General features: G+C 36.5%; 1 protein-coding gene and 1 pseudogene across 10 annotated transcripts in view; both read right to left on the reverse strand.

The window, feature by feature from the left end:
• Positions 1–16,748, reverse strand: part of ZNF438 (zinc finger protein 438) — a 170,361-nt gene that overhangs the window by 60,559 nt on the left and 93,054 nt on the right. The window contains exons 5-6 of one of the 10 annotated variants that reach the window (XM_053923020.2): positions 6,387–6,468; positions 1,405–2,022 (exon numbers count right to left, since the gene is read on the reverse strand). The exons of 7 other annotated variants lie outside the window; for them this stretch is intronic. The gene's annotated coding sequence lies outside the window, so the exon portion shown is untranslated. The remainder of the gene's footprint in view (positions 1–1,404; positions 2,023–6,386; positions 6,469–16,748) is intronic. 2 more of the 10 variants (XM_053923022.2, XM_053923021.2) reach the window with 2 other exon arrangements.
• Positions 6,619–7,818, reverse strand: LOC139440872 (probable ATP-dependent RNA helicase DDX10 pseudogene; annotated as a pseudogene).

Raw genomic sequence — 16,748 nt, forward strand, 5'->3', positions numbered from 1 at the left:
AATTTCCTGTCTATCTCATGGGCACAATGCAACTAGATGATGGCAAAGCATCCTGCAAATAGAACATGAATATAAATGCACAGTGAAATGTAAAAATGCTATTTCAAACAACTACTACCAAAATTTAGTTTGCCCAAGTACTTTCTGAAAGAAAAATATCACTTTATGATTAAAATTTCATTTATGATATATACTTTGGGAAACAGCACCCACTGCAGATTTTCAAAAGCAGGCCAGATGAGGCAAATCTGGAAATTATGACAACTGCATCAATGTGCAATACTATCTAATCAAGTGTATTTATTGTTCTTGGATTTGTGGCATTTCCCTCAAAATGTGTGTAAAAATGAAATTTGTTGACTTTCTTCAACATACGTAGAGAAGATAATTGGATTTTCAAACTTAAGAGAAAAACACCAAACAGTATTATTTATTATCATGAAGTGTACATCTGTATTTACTGAACAAATGCACAGTATTTCAAATCTTAAGCAAAATCCATAAAGATATTTGCCTTATTCTACTGTACAACACAAAAGCTTACCACTTTAGTAAAGTACTAAGATTTCTCAACATGTATGTATGTGGATATGACTTAAATAATGATTACTGAATTATATAAAGTTACAAATCCAAAGGTATGCTTAACTTTGGTTCTGATTATTATATAATCAACACTAAATATCTCACACAATATCTCCAGGAGCTGCTACTAAATCACTACCATGTTTGCCTGGGCAACAGGAAAATTAGACTCCAAAAATATATCAAAAGTCTCTAACAGACTTTTGCTTCAGCTTCTAACAGACAGAGCTCCTGCTTCTAGGGTGAGAGTTTATATTTCCAAAAAATAGAATCCAAAGTCCAAACCTAATACCTGATATGATAAATCTCAGAAAATAACTTCTTTAGTTTTATTTTTCTAGTTACCCTGAGCAGCTACTTTTATACCAATGTGCCCTCTTATTAAAAGTAGTAAAAGAATTTTACATCTTTCTATTGCATGGTAATCATTTTGAGACTTGTAAGAGATAGTATTAAGAGTAGAAGGACACTTTCCATTCCAAATTAATGCCACTAGCTATATGATCTAAGATTTCTGCACCCTTTTACCAACCTCTCTGTATTTTCCCCAAAGCCTAGCCTCTGGCAGCCACTTTTCTATTTTCCACTCTCTGTTTCTATGAGTTCAACTTTTTTTTTTAGTCCACATGTAGTGATACCATCCAGTATTTGTCTCTTTCTGGCTTATTTCACTTAGCATAATGCCCTCCAGGGTTCATCCATGTTGCCATGGATGTCGGGATTTCCTTCTTTTTAAAGGCTGAATAATATCCATTGTATACATAACCGTATTTTCTTGACATATTCACCCCTTGGTGAACACTTAGGCTATTGCCATACCTTGGCTATTGTGAATAATGATGCAATGAACATGGGAGTGCAGACTCATCTTTGAGATAACGGCTTCATTTCCTTTGGATACATTCCCAGAGTGGAACTGCTGGATCATATGGTGGTTCTATTTTTAATGTCTTGAGGAACCCCATACAGTTTTCCATACTGGCTGTCCCAGTTTATATTCCCACTAACCACATTCAAGGGTTCCCTTTTCTCCACATTCTTGTCAGCATTTGTTATCTTGTCTTTTTGATAATAGCTATCCTAACAGGTGGAAGGTGATATCACATTGTGGTTTTGATTTGTATTTCTCTAATGATTAGTGACGTTGAGTACCTTTTCATGTACCTGTTGCCCATTTTTATGTCTTCTTTCAAAAAATGTTTATTCAAGTCCATTGCTCATTTTTAAATTGGGTTATTTGCGTTTTTTGCTATTGAGTTGTGTGAGCTCCTTGTTTATTTTGGATATTAATTCCTTTTGGAATATGTGGTTATCATATATTTTCTTCCATCCACAGGATGCCTTTTCATTTTGTTGATGGTTTCTTTTGCTGTTCAGAAGCTTTTTAGTTTGATGTAGTCCTACTTGTTTTCTTTTGCTGCTTTGCTTTTAGGAAAACTGTAAAGGGTACATGAGATGCATAGTATTTATTATAATTGCATGTGCATTTAAAATTATCTCAAATTTAACAGTTTAATAAAAAATAGCTTAAAGGTGCTTATAGCACGTTCTCAAGGACAATTCGACTATCCACCCTTGAATGCAGCATTCCCATTTTTAAGTGGTCTTCATCCAGTTTATCCACATTACAGTCTTGCTGGGGTCCGCCCACGAAGAAAGGTAAGATTTACGTAGAGAAAGGAGGAATGTCTTGAGGTTAAGAAGTGGAAAGTCAAGAACACAATAAAGCATATTAGTATTTCGAGAAGTAGATCTTGAGATGCATTTGAGAGTTTGAGATGACAGTGGCATAAACAAGTATTTATGACCTAAAAATAAATGCCTCCTTTGGTACTTTGAAGTATTTTTTTTAAATCACATAGAATTAAATTACAAAGCTAACGCACTTGTTTATGCAGCTGGTCTTTTTTAAAATTGAGAAACTTTCAACCTGTGATTCTAATAGGCTTACTGGTGACACCCCAATCCTTTAAAAAATAAATGAAACATCATAAATCATCTGACTGTTGTTAAGCTTAGATTTTTACCATCACTCAGATGCTTTAAAAATAAAAAGTAATATGAAAGAATAAGGTCTTGTTTTGTTAAGATAATAAATTATACTATTAAATGTCATTTAGAATCCTAACTTCAATACTTAGGATTAAATTGGCATAATATTCTTGGTCATTCCTATGAGATTTGATGCAAGTGGAGTAGCTTTTCTAACAAAATATTTCCGAACTCTGGAACTTCCTGTGATAAATGGAGCAATAAGGCTTTGGAATTGCAATTGGGCGTATTTAAGCACTTCATACAGGCAACCAGACTGCCATCTTGCTGGGTATCTAGCATTATGAATTTACTATCTCGCATCCAAAGGAATATCTGAATACTTATGAAGAGTAAAGGGTTGGGGTAAGCCCTTCTAATTTGAAGCTACAAATTTAGTACTACATTATAGCTACAGAGTTCAACCTTTATTTTCTGGCTAGTTGATTTAAAGAAAAACATTCATGTACCTTGAAATGTTTCAGATTCAACAAAGAATAGTAATATCTAAGCTTCAGCCACAGAACCTAAAAATTTTTTATTATAGCTGAGTTTCAAGAAAATAAACTATGGGAGACATTCTCCATGACATGACTGAAAGGTAATTTAATGACTGGTCAATGATCAGTTCAAATGACATTCCAATTCTTAAAAGTGTGCCTTCAGAAATCCCTGGACTAGCAGTAGGGCCTGTGTAAGTCTGTAACCACTTTAGATTTCAGTAGTTTCTCTAATTCTTTTTTAAGATAGTTACCAAATCAGTAGCCTCCAAATAAGGGCTTAACCACGCCTATGAAGCTATGTACAGGCACTTGATAAACACTTGAAAAAAATGACTGAATTAATGATACCAGAAACCCAACTTCTTATGGCTTACACATCATATTGTTACTAATGAAGAATTCTTAAAGATTATTTAATTTTAAAATGTACATTTTATTTCTCATGAAATTAGTATAAAATACTGAATTTGTACCAAACAATAGTTTAACTTATGTGTAAGTAAAAAAATAAAATAAAATGAACATATATCTTCCTACTACCCAGCTTAGGGAAAAATAAAAACATTACTAGTAACTTTGAAGTCACCTTTATGGCCTTTACCATTCCAATTCCAATCCTCCTTCCCATGCCTTCTCCCCAAAGATCCTAAATTTTTCACTTTGCTTTCCTTTATAGTGCTATCCTATGTATCCTCAGTTAATATAGTGTTTAATTTTGCAAGATTTTGGATGGAATAATATTGGTTGAAATCACATTGGAAGTATTCTTATATGTCCATAAGATTCATCCAATCTGGTATGTTTGAATATAGCCGTTTTACGCCTTCCCTTGTTGATGGATATCTGAATTCTTTCCAGTTTTCATGCATGTTTCTCTGTGTACATTTGCAAGTGTTTCTACATCTCAGAGTGAAATTTCTGGGTTGGTATATATACAAGTTATTACATAATGACAAATTGTTTTATATTATTGATCCAATTTCTTTAACAACTAGCAAGGTTAAGAGAGGGCAGGATGCTCCATCTCCTTGTCAACATTTTTGCCAATCTGGTGGGTATAAAACATTATCTCCTTGTGATACTTTTTAAAGCTCTTTTTCTATTCCTTGGAAGTGAAATATACATAAAATGAAACACACAAATCTTAAGTGTACCATTCTTTAAGTTTTACAAAATGCATACACGTCAGAACCCAAACCTGTGCCATCACCCCAAAGAAAGTTTCTATATAGTCCTTGCCAGTCATCCCCTGCTCTATCCCACTGTTTTGTTCCCCTCTCTCCTAGATAAATTTTGCTTGTTCTAGAATTTCATGAAAATGGAGTAATACTGTATGTATTCTTTTGTATTACACTTCTTTAGTTAGTATAGTAAGATTCATCCATGTTGTTGCAAGGATCAGTAGTTCCTTTTTATTTCTGATTTATTTATTGCTCTCCCCTACCGCTCTCCCCAACTCCCAGTCAATCCTCCCCATTGTCCATGCCCATGAGTCCTCTGCTCATGTTCCTTTGCTTTCCGCTTCCTCTTGTTATACCCCTCCCCCCTCCCCTCTGGTCACTGTCAGTTTGTTCTTTATTTCCAAGTCTCTGTATTTAAATTTTTGCCTACCCCCAAGTCATGATGATATTCTCTGACTTTTTTCCTAAAAGTCTTATGGTTTTAGATTTAATATTTAATCCATCTCACATTAATTTTTATGCATGGTTCAAGGTAGGAATTGAGATTTGTTTTTATTCCACAGAAATATCCAACTGTTCTGGACTATTTATTTAAAAACTCTCCTTTCCCCGCTGGGTTGCTTTAGAGCTTTGTTGGGAATCAAATGACCACAAGCTGTGGGTCTGTTCTGGTCTCTCTGCTCAAGTGCCCTGATCTGCTTGCGACCCGTAGAGCGGCGCCACACTGGTTCAGTTACTGTGGCGGCGTTGTGACGATGGTGTGGAGTCCTCCAGCTGTGACTTTACACTTGTTTTGGATACTCTCGGTCTTTTACATTGTCATACAACTTTTAGACTATAAATTTGTCAATCTGTAGGCCTGGGGGATTATGATAGGGATTATGTTGAATCTATAGATCAATGTGGGGAGAATGGTCATCTAATCCAGTCTTCCAATCCATGAACACGTCATCTCTCTTAACGTATTTAAATCTTCTATAACTTTTCTCAGTAATGTTTTATTTTTAATGTGGAAATTTTACATGTCTTTTGTTAAATGTTTTTAAATGTTGTACTTTCATTAAAAGTGGGATATAGGTTTATTATTTATGACCTCAATTCAAAACTACTTGTTATTTATTAGGGCTGTTCCACGATATATGTTCTCTGTTGGAAATATTAAATGCATCAAAATTCTGAGGAATTCTGTTTAATAGTACATTCTGTATAGTAAGCAAGGCAAGAATTTCTAAAAATGAGACAAGGACTCTATACCTTGGCAGTAAAATAAGGAATGGATTTAGTCCAAGAACACGCATGCTGGAAATTGGATCAGGAAATTTTTATAATCCACTCTCATTTAAAATATATTCTGTGAGGGGCAAGAAGGGCCAGATATACGATCACGTGTGTCTGGAGTTGCACTGATGCTTTAAGCACAGGACTCTTGTTACCTAACTGTCCCAAAGCCAACTCTTTTATGACTTCTGGCTCACACAGTCACGACCAAGGGTTTCAGGAAGAGGGTAAGAAGTATTTAGTTTCAACTTTTGAGCAAATAGAACACAAGCTCCTTTTCTTCTGGTTTCCCATTTTGCTTTGTTTCTTTTCTAACTTATTTGTCTCACTTATTCCACTTCACTGTTCCCTTTTCTCATCTCTGCTTCTTCCTGGCATCACAAATTTCACTCTCCATACCTTCAATATCTGATTCTTCAGATTTCTGTATTTATCGAGATATGAAAGTGAATGGAACAAATTCCTCATCATTCCTAAAAAGGACCCCTCTATCTTCGAGGGATAGAGGATGCCTTCAACCCTAAAAGGCATCGTCTATCTTTGGCCTTTGCTTGCCCCTTGCTGGCTTCTCTTCTGGCTTCCCTTAAGTCTTTTCTCCATATGCCTTAACTTCCTTCTTATATCCTTCTTGGTCAAATTGGTCTTCTTCCTGAAGCCTTTCTTTTGCTTTATTAAGGTTGATACTCCAATGATGCTTTTCCTTAGAATCTTTCACAACAGATTTACACATTGATGGCCACTGATGAATCAACTTCACTTCTTCAGTAAATGTTACTTTTTTATTAATTTAAAATGTTTCATTACTTACTTTCTTTCTTTGTTTCTGTGACTTTCTTGATTTTCTGTGCTCTCGTATTTCTATTCCTGACTTCCATGGTTAACAGCAGCAGCTGAGAGAAACGGAAGTCTGTAAGAAGTTTATCTGCAAGAGCGTTAACAGTGCTCTTTGCTACAAATACTGAATTTGAGGGCCTCTTGTTTGTACTACTTTCTTTCCCATTCCCCCTCATCTGCCTCTCTTCCTGCTCCTCTTCCTCTCTTCACCTAATACCATTAGCCAGCTTGACCTCTTCCTCTCCTGCTTCTGGTCTCTTTCCACCTTACTGAAGGACGGACATTTTCTCACTAAAATAAGCTCTAAATTCTTCCATTAGTCATTGGTGAGGGATAGAGCTCTAGGCTCATACACAATTCTTTGGTTAGCTGTTTCTATATTTTCTGAGAAATACTATCCAAGACCCCATAGCAAGTCCAAAACACATAGCATATTTGGGTAAAGGTAACTCGTTCAAATCAAATACTTCTTTATCCTTCATCAGATATATTAACATATGTAGGAAACAAAACACCTTTGAGCTCTTTAATTATTGATCTTGGGCTAAAAATGACTCTGGTTTTGTTTTCTAGAAGCCCGTAGGTTTTCTGGATTGATTTTTACTTCCTTCATAGGCACTTTCTTCTCAAGAAGTTGCTATACCATCCTTTTTTTCTTCTGAGGGAAGCAAAATTAATAAAGCTTCATCATCTACTTGGCAGGTCTGTCTGCTCTGAATATGAGTTGGCAACCTCTGGGCAATCAAAAGGAAGAACCCAGTTCATGGCCTGAATATCCAATACCCTGGCTGCAGTATTTGTAGCAAAGAGCACTGTTAACACTCTTGCAGAGAAACTTCTTACAGACTTCCATTTCTCTCGTCTGCTGCTGTTAACCATGGAAGTCAGGAATACAAATACCAGAGTACAGGCAATAGAAAACTCAGTTTAGATACTGAACCTCTTTACAACTGGAAAAAATATACATAATACTCTTATTCAGATGGCTTTTCAAAAAGGAACATAAGATTTTTTTTTTTTTTTTACTATAGCTCACAACCTATGTAGTTTTGCTCCAAAGTGATAGGGGTCTTATATTTCAATTTTCTCACCAACCCAAATACATTCAGAGTTTTTCAAACTCAAGTGTAGAAAGTCTTTTACAGATCTGATTTATCTTCCCTGGAATAAAACAAAGTTACTGTTTTGGGGGGACAGGTTTTGATAACAGCATTCATAATATCAATGGTCTACACCCAAGATTCTTCCTCATCATGAACTTTGGGGTTGGTATGAATACTCATTGCTTCATCCTTGTGTTTCAATAGTCAGACCTGTATGCAAACAAGTATATTGACATGGTGGGTCTGCTCACATAACTTGTCTCACGTCACTTCCATCAGTGATGAGATTGCTGAAAAGTCCATGATTCTTTCCTACTTTTTGGAAAACTAAAAGGCCTGAGAAACAATCAGTTCTCTCACAGGTAGTATTATCAGAACCCACAGTCCACCTGTCAAAGTTTATTACAGATGACAAAAAGCTTCCAGTCCTGGGATAAGAAAGTCAAAGTCTTGCCAGATCCCATTCTAGCAGCTCCACGAACATCTTTACCTTCCAAAACCAGGTTAAAAAAAATTTAAAAGTATGTCCTGTAGTTAGCATTGCCTCAAAAAAAAAGTTTAAAACCATTTGCCCATTGACAAAATTGAAGAACTGTTTGGGTGGATATAAAAATCTATCGGTTACCTATTCTTTTCTTCAAAATCTTTCCCTGAAAATCTTCTCAGTATATTTGATTTTCTTGCATTGAATAAAATCTGAGATTGACATAATTTCCCACTTATAAATAACTCAACCTATTTGTCTGGCTCCCCAAAGAAATCTTTCTTTACCTCAAGTCTAGCAACTTTACTAGGCCCAGAAAGAGTATGACCCCTTTCAATATTCAGGTTCTAGTTGTCTTTTATTTCAAAAATGCTTAACCTCTAAACATTGGTTTACTTCATTAGTTTGTATATCTCGTATCTACAGTTATACATACATTGGATCTGCTCTGCCTGTTTTCTGTATCAGGGGTTCACAAATTGAGGGACACCTGGGGCTATATGAAGGCTTTCCAGAAGATATGTGGGCACAGATAGTTTTAAGACAATAAATTCCAGATCCTCAACTTCCATCCTTCCTATTACTTATCTTTCTGGGAATGTACCTGCAGGTAAAGTATCGTGGCAACCACTTCCTCATTTCCTCTTCCCCTCCTTCACAATCACTCTTTCCCACGTTACAAAAGAAATACAGAACCACTCATTAATCCTGTCTAGTGCATTTCCATGGAATATAAACGCCCCCCCCATGTCATATCTGTAAATCCTCCTTTAATCAAAGTACTGTGATAAGGCTCTGCTGTTCCCCCATTACATACACATATAACACATATATTTAAGAAATGAGGTATGTGGGCCCACGTTAGTACACTGTAACTACGGGTGTCTAATAGAATGAAGCAGTAGTGCAGGCGTTTCTACTTAAGGGCCTTACCTCTTCAATACCTTTATAATTGAAAAAGAATCATCTCAACTCCGGGACATTTTAGTGAGCACAAAGAACTATTAAAAGCAACAGTATCTCATAATATTCAGGCAACACATGGTAAGGCTCTGTGCCTCATTTATTTATCTGTATTGGAATTAGAATTCAGCTGTCAGATGGTTGTTATGGAGACATACACTAACATATTTAAGTTGAAAAATCCAGTTGGACTTTCATTGACAGAAAAATGTCTGATTTGGAAGATAGGTTTGAAATTGAAGACTGGCTTTGTCAGTTAAATACAGTGGCAAACATTTTTCCCTAAATTGAATAATCTACATGTATAGCTGTAAGATTTTGATAAAAATACATTTCAGACATATTTAAAACAGAAGTTTGTCTAAAAATTCATACACTGGCAAGTATATATTAAAATTAATGATGTTTTTCAATATCTCTAAGTATATTGGGTTAAACAAGATGCCTCTAAAGTAAAAAAGTAGTAAGTTCAAAAGTCATTTGATAAATCTTAGTTAAGCCTTTTTATTTTTTTGTCTAATTTTCATTCTGGAATGTAAAGCTCCTTTTAATTAGAGTACAGGTGACATACAATATTGTACTAGGTTCAGGTGTAGAACATGGTGAGAGTTCACATTTATACACCTCACAGAGTGATCACCACAAAAAGTCCACTACCCATCTGTCACCGTACAGAGTTACTGTGATATCACTGACTGTATTCTCTATGCTGTCCTTTACATCCCCGTGACTTATTTATGTTACAACTGTAAGTTTGTATCTCTTAATCCCCTTCACTTTTTTGCCCTTACCCCCCATCCACTCTGGCAACTATCAGTTTTTCTGTATTTATGAGTCTGTTTCTGTTTTGTTTGTTCTTTAGTTTTTTAGATTCCCCACATAAGTGAAATGGCACAGTATTTACTTTTCTCTGACTTATTTCAATTAGCATAATACCCTCTAAGTCTCTCCATGCTGTCATAAATGGCAAGATGTCATTCTTTTTTCACGACAGACTGTGTATGTATGTAAATATATATATACCTCCACTTCTTTATCCACTCATCTATTGATGGACACCTAGGTTGCTTCCGTATCTTTGTTATTGTAGATAATGCTGCAGCGAACATAGGGGTACATATATCTTTTTGGATTAGTGTTTTGTTTTCTTCAGATAAGCACCCAGAAGTGGAATTGCTAGGTCCTTCTTTGTCTGTTGCTATAGCCTTTGTTTTAAAGTCTATTTTGTCTGTGTAAGTATTGCTATCCCAGATTCTTTATTTTTTTGTTTCCATTTTCATGAAATATTTTTTCCATCCCTTTCCTTTCAGTCTGTGTGGATCCTCCAATTTGGAGTCACATGCAAGCAGCAAATGTAGGGGTCTTGTTTTTTCATTCATTCAGTCACCCTATTTTTTTCAAATGGTGCACTTAATCAATTTATATTTAAAGTAATTATTGATAGATATGCACTTATTGCCATTTTAATTGTTTTCATACGAGATTTATAAGTGGTTGGTCTATTATCTTTACTATGTTTGCTCTTACTAGTGAGATTTTTTTCTTTCATATATTTTCTTATTTCTAGTTTTGGCCTTATCTTTTCCACTTAAAGAATCCCCTTTCACATTTCTTGTAATGCTGGTTTAGTGGTGATCGACTCCTTTAGGTTTGCTTGTCTGGGAAAACATCGATCTCTCCTTCAATTCTGAACGATAACCTTGCTGCGTATTCTTGGTTGTAGGTCTTTTCCCTTCATCGTGTTGAATATATCAAGCCACTCCCTTTTGACCTGCAAACTCTCTGTTGAAAAGTCAGTTGACAGTCTTATGAGCATTCCTTTGTATGTAACTAGTTGGTTTTCTCTTGCTCCTTTTAAGATTTTCTCTTTAACTTTTAATAATTTAATTATAATATGTCTTGGTGTGGATCTCTGTGAGTTCATCTTGTTTGGGACTCTCTGTGCTTCCTGGACTTGGATGTCTGTTTCTTTGCCAGGTTAGGGAAGTTTTCAGCCACTATTTCTTCAATAGGTTTTCTGTCCCTCTCTCTCTCTCTTCATCTTCTGGGACCCCTATAATTTGAATGTGAGTACACTTGATGTTTTCCCAAAGGTCTCTTATGCTATCTTGATTCTTTTAAATTCTTTTATCTTTTTCATCTTCCAATAGGGTGATTGCCACCATCCTGTCTTCCTGATTGCTGATCCATTCTTCTGTGTCATGTGATGTGCTGTTGATTCCCTCCAGTGTATTTTTTTTCATTTCAGTTGTTATATTCTTCAGTTCTGATATGTCCTTTTTAATAATTTATATCTCTTTGTTCAAGTTCTCACTGAGTTTATCCACTTGCCTGCAGAGTTTGATGAGCATCTGTATGACTATTACTTTGATCCCTTCATCTAGTAGACAGCTTCCCTCAGTTTCACTTAGTTCTTTTTTCTGGGGTTGTGTCTTCTTTGTTTGTTTGTAACATATTCTTTTCTCTCTTCATTTTGCTTATTTGTTTCTATGTAATATTAGGTAAGTCGGCTAAATTTCCTGGTCTTGAAAAAGTGGCCTTATGTAGAAGGTGCCCTGTGGGGCCCTTACTTAGAAGGCATCTCCCTGTCACTGGAGCCAGGTGCTCCAGAGGCGTTCCCTGGGACTAGTGTGGCCTCCTACTGTGGTTGGGCCATAACTTCTATGGACACACTGGTAGGCAAGGTCCAGCCTCACAGGTGCAGAAACACTGCTATATGCTGGTGCCACCAACTAGGGCCACCCACTGGGTATGGCAGCGCAACAGCCACTTTGGAGGGGAGCTTGCCTGGGTGGGTCCTCAGGGAAAGGTCAGGATTGAGTGAACACTATAAGCAAGGTTAATGGAGAGTGTCAGAAATGGCGCCTGCCAGTGTTAGACCAGCTAGGTTACAGAATGGGGAGCAGGAATGGTGCCCACCAGCATCTCTGACTTAGGAGAAAGTTCCAACAGATCCCTGTCCCTTCACATCCCTTCACACACCCTAAATTTAGTCAATGCACAACCTTCACATATAACCGAGGTGCTTTTCAAATTGCTGCCTTTGTGCTGGAACTCAGAAAGAGTTCTCAGTTTCCTACAGCCCTTTGGCTCTCTCAGACATAAGCCCTGCTGGTTTTCAAAGCCAGGTGTTATGAGGGTTCCTCTTCTTGGTTCATGTCCTATAGGCTAGGGCTTGAACCCTTCACTCTCTGGGGACAATGTCCATGGTTGTGATATCCCTCCCACTTGTGAGTCACCACATGGGGAGTGGGGAGTAGAGTAGGTCCTGACTAGACTTAGTCTCTACCCCTTCTACCCATTTCAATGTGGCTTTGTCTTTATATCCATAGTTGTAGAGAATCTGTTCTCTAGCCTTCAGGTCATTCTCAGAGACAGCTGTTCTATATGGAGTTGTAGTTTTGGTATCAGTAAGAGAATGTGAGCTCAGGATCTTCCTACTCTGCCACTTAAACTCAAGGCCAGGAGCCTTGCTCTTGAATGCCAATTTAGGTTGTCTGTGAAATGTTGTTCCTTGTGGTTGTTGCATAGTGTCTGCAAAAAACTAGTTAAGTTTTTTGCCGAATTTCCCTAAACTCAGAAAGTGATAATAAATTCCTTTGCAAGCCAGGTGGTTTCCAAGTCTTTGCTTTCTACAAATGATGGAGTGACTGAGTTGTTAGCAGATCATTAAAATAATTTATAGGTCATTTCATGATTTTTGGCACTTAACTCAGCAGGATGAGAAAAATTAATAAATGGTGCAGTTCTGTCCTATTGTAAACAATGATATTTTTAAATTAAAGGTGTTTCATCACTCTTTTCAGTGTACATTTGACTTGATTCCCTTCTCTCATTTCCAATTTCTATGACCTCATCTTTTTCTGTACCATCTCTTTTCTTTCGTACTCCTTCCAATTTTGTTTTCATTTCTTTGATAGTTTTGTTTTCTTTTCAACTTATTTATTGAGCCCTGCTTCAAATTTTATGATTATATTTAATTATAACTATTCATTTACAGCTTAGAAGTTAACCATTTCCCATTTTGTGTATAATGCAAGGTAGGAGTCCATTTTTACTACTTCATGTGAGCAATTTTTTGCCCCAGTTGTTGCTGCTGGTCTACAGAATCCAACGCCTTTCCTATGTTGAAAACTCTATCCAACCTTTTTCACACTGATCTACAATGCTAGTTTTGCTGTAAGTCAAGGTTCCATATATAGATGGATTTGTTTCTGAAGTCTCCATTCTTTCCATTGGCCAATTTGTATATCCTTACACCACACACTGGCTTAATTATTATAGTTTTATATTAAGTCACAATATAGGCAGGAAAGACACTTTGTTATTCAGGAGTGTCTTTCTAATTTTGGACTACTCTTCCATATAAATTCATAATTGTAATGTTAATAATAATAATAATAATAGTAATGCTAACATCCCCAAAATTTGTTCACAATTTATTCTAAGTGCATTGAGAGAATTAACATCTTTGCAATATTAAGTCTTCCAATCCATAAATGGTGATTCTTTCCATTTAACTGGATCATAATAAATGTTTTTCAATAAAGGTTTATTTCTTTCTCAATAAAGGTCATAGACATCATATTGTGTTGCTTTTGTAAATTATATGTATACATATATATAGTCAAACCTCAGTCCTCGAATGTCTCCAATCTCAAACAATTCAGTTTTCAACCAAGGTGTTCACGGAAAACAATGCCTTGGTTGTTGAACAAAATTCAGTTCTTGACCCGACCACCCTTTCATGCTGATACCTGTATGGTTAGTCATGAGTCTCTCAGGCGTGATTTGGTTTTTGAACAAATCGCTTCTTGAACAGCCTTCTGAGATGAATTAAGTTCAAGAACTGAGGTTTCACTGTATATTTAATCCTCACCAGAGTATATGTTTATTTAGAATTGAACCTGCAAACTAGGTATGTGCCCTTACCATAAATCTAACCTGTGACCTTTTGATGTATGGGATTTATATATTCTTTTAATTTAATCTTTATTGTGCTTTTCCCATTACTATTTAGTCCCCTTATACCTTTTCCCCAGCAATCACCGCACTGTTGCCCATGTTTAGGAGTCCTTTTTCCTTATTGCTCAATCCCTCCACCCCTTTACCTCCCCCACCGCTAGCTGTCATCCTGCTCTCTATCTATGAGCCTCAAAGTTGTATATTTTTTTAATAATATTTTCTTCAGTAACTTCACTGTGGAAAAACCCAGCAGACAGATACCACCTCAACCAAGCGATCAAGGTTAACATCATGTAATACCATGTACGTGATGCAATCAGGAGAAAACACCAGACAAACCCAAACTGAGGTCCATTCTTAAAAGACCTGACCATTATTCTTCAAAAGTATAAGGTCCCTGAAAGAAAAGACCAAGAAATTGGTACAAACTGAAGTAAAGGGATTTAGCTCTCTGGATTTGATCCAGAACAAAGGACACTGGTAGAAAAACTGGGGAAATCCAAAAAAGGCATAGTTTAGTTAATTATACCAATGTTAATTTCTTAGTTTTGGGGAAAAAATATACCATGGCTATGTGGGGTGATAATTATTTCAAAACAAAATGTGTTTAACATTACATTCTGTTGTGTTGCTATTGCTGCTGGTCTATAGAAATGCAATGGGCTTTCCTATGTTGATTTTATGTCCAAAAACCTTGCCAAAGTCTAGTTAATTCTAAGAATTTAGCTGTGAAGTTATGAAAACTTTCTACATAGACAATTATGTAATTTGCCAAAATGGCCATTTTTCCTTCTTTTCCAGTCTTTCACCTTTTCTTTTAGGTTTTTTTAGAAGGCATTTCCTTAGTCTGCTGACTAGGATCTCTGGTACAATATTGAATAGAAATGGTGATATCAGGGATCTTTTAAGAGTTAAATTATATCTGTTGATGTCTAGAGAAAATTTTAATATCATTTGAATAAGAAACATAAGTTACTTTTGCTTTGAATAGTTCTATCTTAGAGAGAGCAATACCATTTTTTAGTTTCAAGTATTAAAATGTTTATTCAAAAAGTATAAAATAATATATAACACAAAGAAAAGGAAGTAACATGAAGACACAAAACCAAAGCAATACGGTATCACGTTATTAAAGCAAAATAAAAGCTGTGACATTAATGTGTTAACCTGTAGACTCTAACCTACCATCATCTAAACTCCGCTTTTCCCATGTCATGGTGTGGAGCTGTCACAGAAGTGGCTGCCGAGCCGGAATCCACATTTCCAGACCCTCCCCCTTGCACCACATGTGGTCTTGTGAAAAGTTCCCCCCAAAAGAATGGCAGTGGAATCACTTAATGCTAGTGCTCAGGTTCAGGCTTTTCAGAAGCAGGTGAGGTGTGTTCGTAGTCTCTTTCCCCACCTGCTTGGAGACTCAAAGGCCCAGGTTATAGAAGGTCAGGAATGCCTTCAAATGCACTGTTTCATAAGTAATAAACACACTCGAATTAGGTTTAAGCTACTACATTTTTGGAGTCCATTTACCACAGAGAGTAGCTTTCCCTAACTAACGTAAAAAAGTGGTATCTCAAAGTGGGGTGCAAACCAAACAAAAAATCTAAAATATTTGGCAACAGCTTAGCAACCAGGCAGCAGGAAATGAAGAAACTGAGTAAAGGACGGAAAGATAATTATGTCATGCGGTCACAAACACTTAATAAAAAAACTGCTTGTGAAAAGGAATCTGTAGAGAAAGAAGCCAAAAAGTGGCTGTCTCCAGGGGAGCAAAGCGGGAATGAACAGGAAAGGGGCATCCATCTGGGGTAATGCACATGCACCATATGTTATTTTGCATGGTGGTTTACGCAGGTGTATACAATTATCAAAACTCATTGACCTGAAAGCTTAAGAGCTGTGTTTATGTAAATTACACCTCAATTTTTTTTAAAGCCCAAGATAGATTGAAAAGCAGGGTGTCTACCAAGTCACTAGCTATAGGGAAAAAGAGATGGAAAACAGAATACTAGAATAACACTGTTACTTGCTGCATTTATCAAGAATTTAAAAGAAAGAAATGAGCACACGCAAGAACTAACAGATTTGCCTGGCTGGTGTGGCTCAGTGGATTGAGCACTGGCCTGAGAAGCAAAAGGTTGCCAGTGTGATTCCCAGTCAGGGCACATGCCTGGGTTGCAGGCCAGGTCCCCAGAGAGGGTGCATAAGAGGCAACCACACATTCATGTTTCTCTTCCTATCTTTCTCCCTTCCTTTCCCTCTCTTCAAAAATAAATAAATAAAATCTTTTAAAAAAAGAAATAGCAAATTTGAGAGCAGAAATGAAAGAGAGAATCCAGAAATTTGGGGGATCCCAGGATTACAAAACTGAGTGCTTCTGAATTTCACACAGTAAAAGACTGAAAAAGATTTTGGGCAGAAACGGCCTGTTATATGTTTCCTCAGGTAAACAGGGAAGTCAGTCTTGCTGCAAATCAAGTTAAGTGTGTTAACTTCCCATGAAACCTATTTCAAAATGAGAGAGAGACAGAGAGAGAGAGAATTAGGCTCAGGAGTTTTTGGTGTGCATTTTGGCTACAATAATCACACAATTAATTGTCCAAACTGGCATAGTTTCGAGAGTGAAAGAGGACATTATTACTTAACATGCACAGGAGATAATAAACTAAGACAGTCCCTGCCAAACTGGGACATATAGTCACTCTATTACTAGTACATGGAATTAACTACAAGAAGATAGATCAGAAGTCAACTAAGCTTCTAAGGGAATAACGTTGCCAAAAAAAAACCCCCAAAAAACCCAAAAAACCCTACAACAAACCCCACA

The sequence above is a fragment of the Desmodus rotundus genome, chromosome 4, assembly GCF_022682495.2.
Source record: "Desmodus rotundus isolate HL8 chromosome 4, HLdesRot8A.1, whole genome shotgun sequence".
Taxonomy (NCBI): Eukaryota; Metazoa; Chordata; class Mammalia; order Chiroptera; family Phyllostomidae; genus Desmodus; species Desmodus rotundus.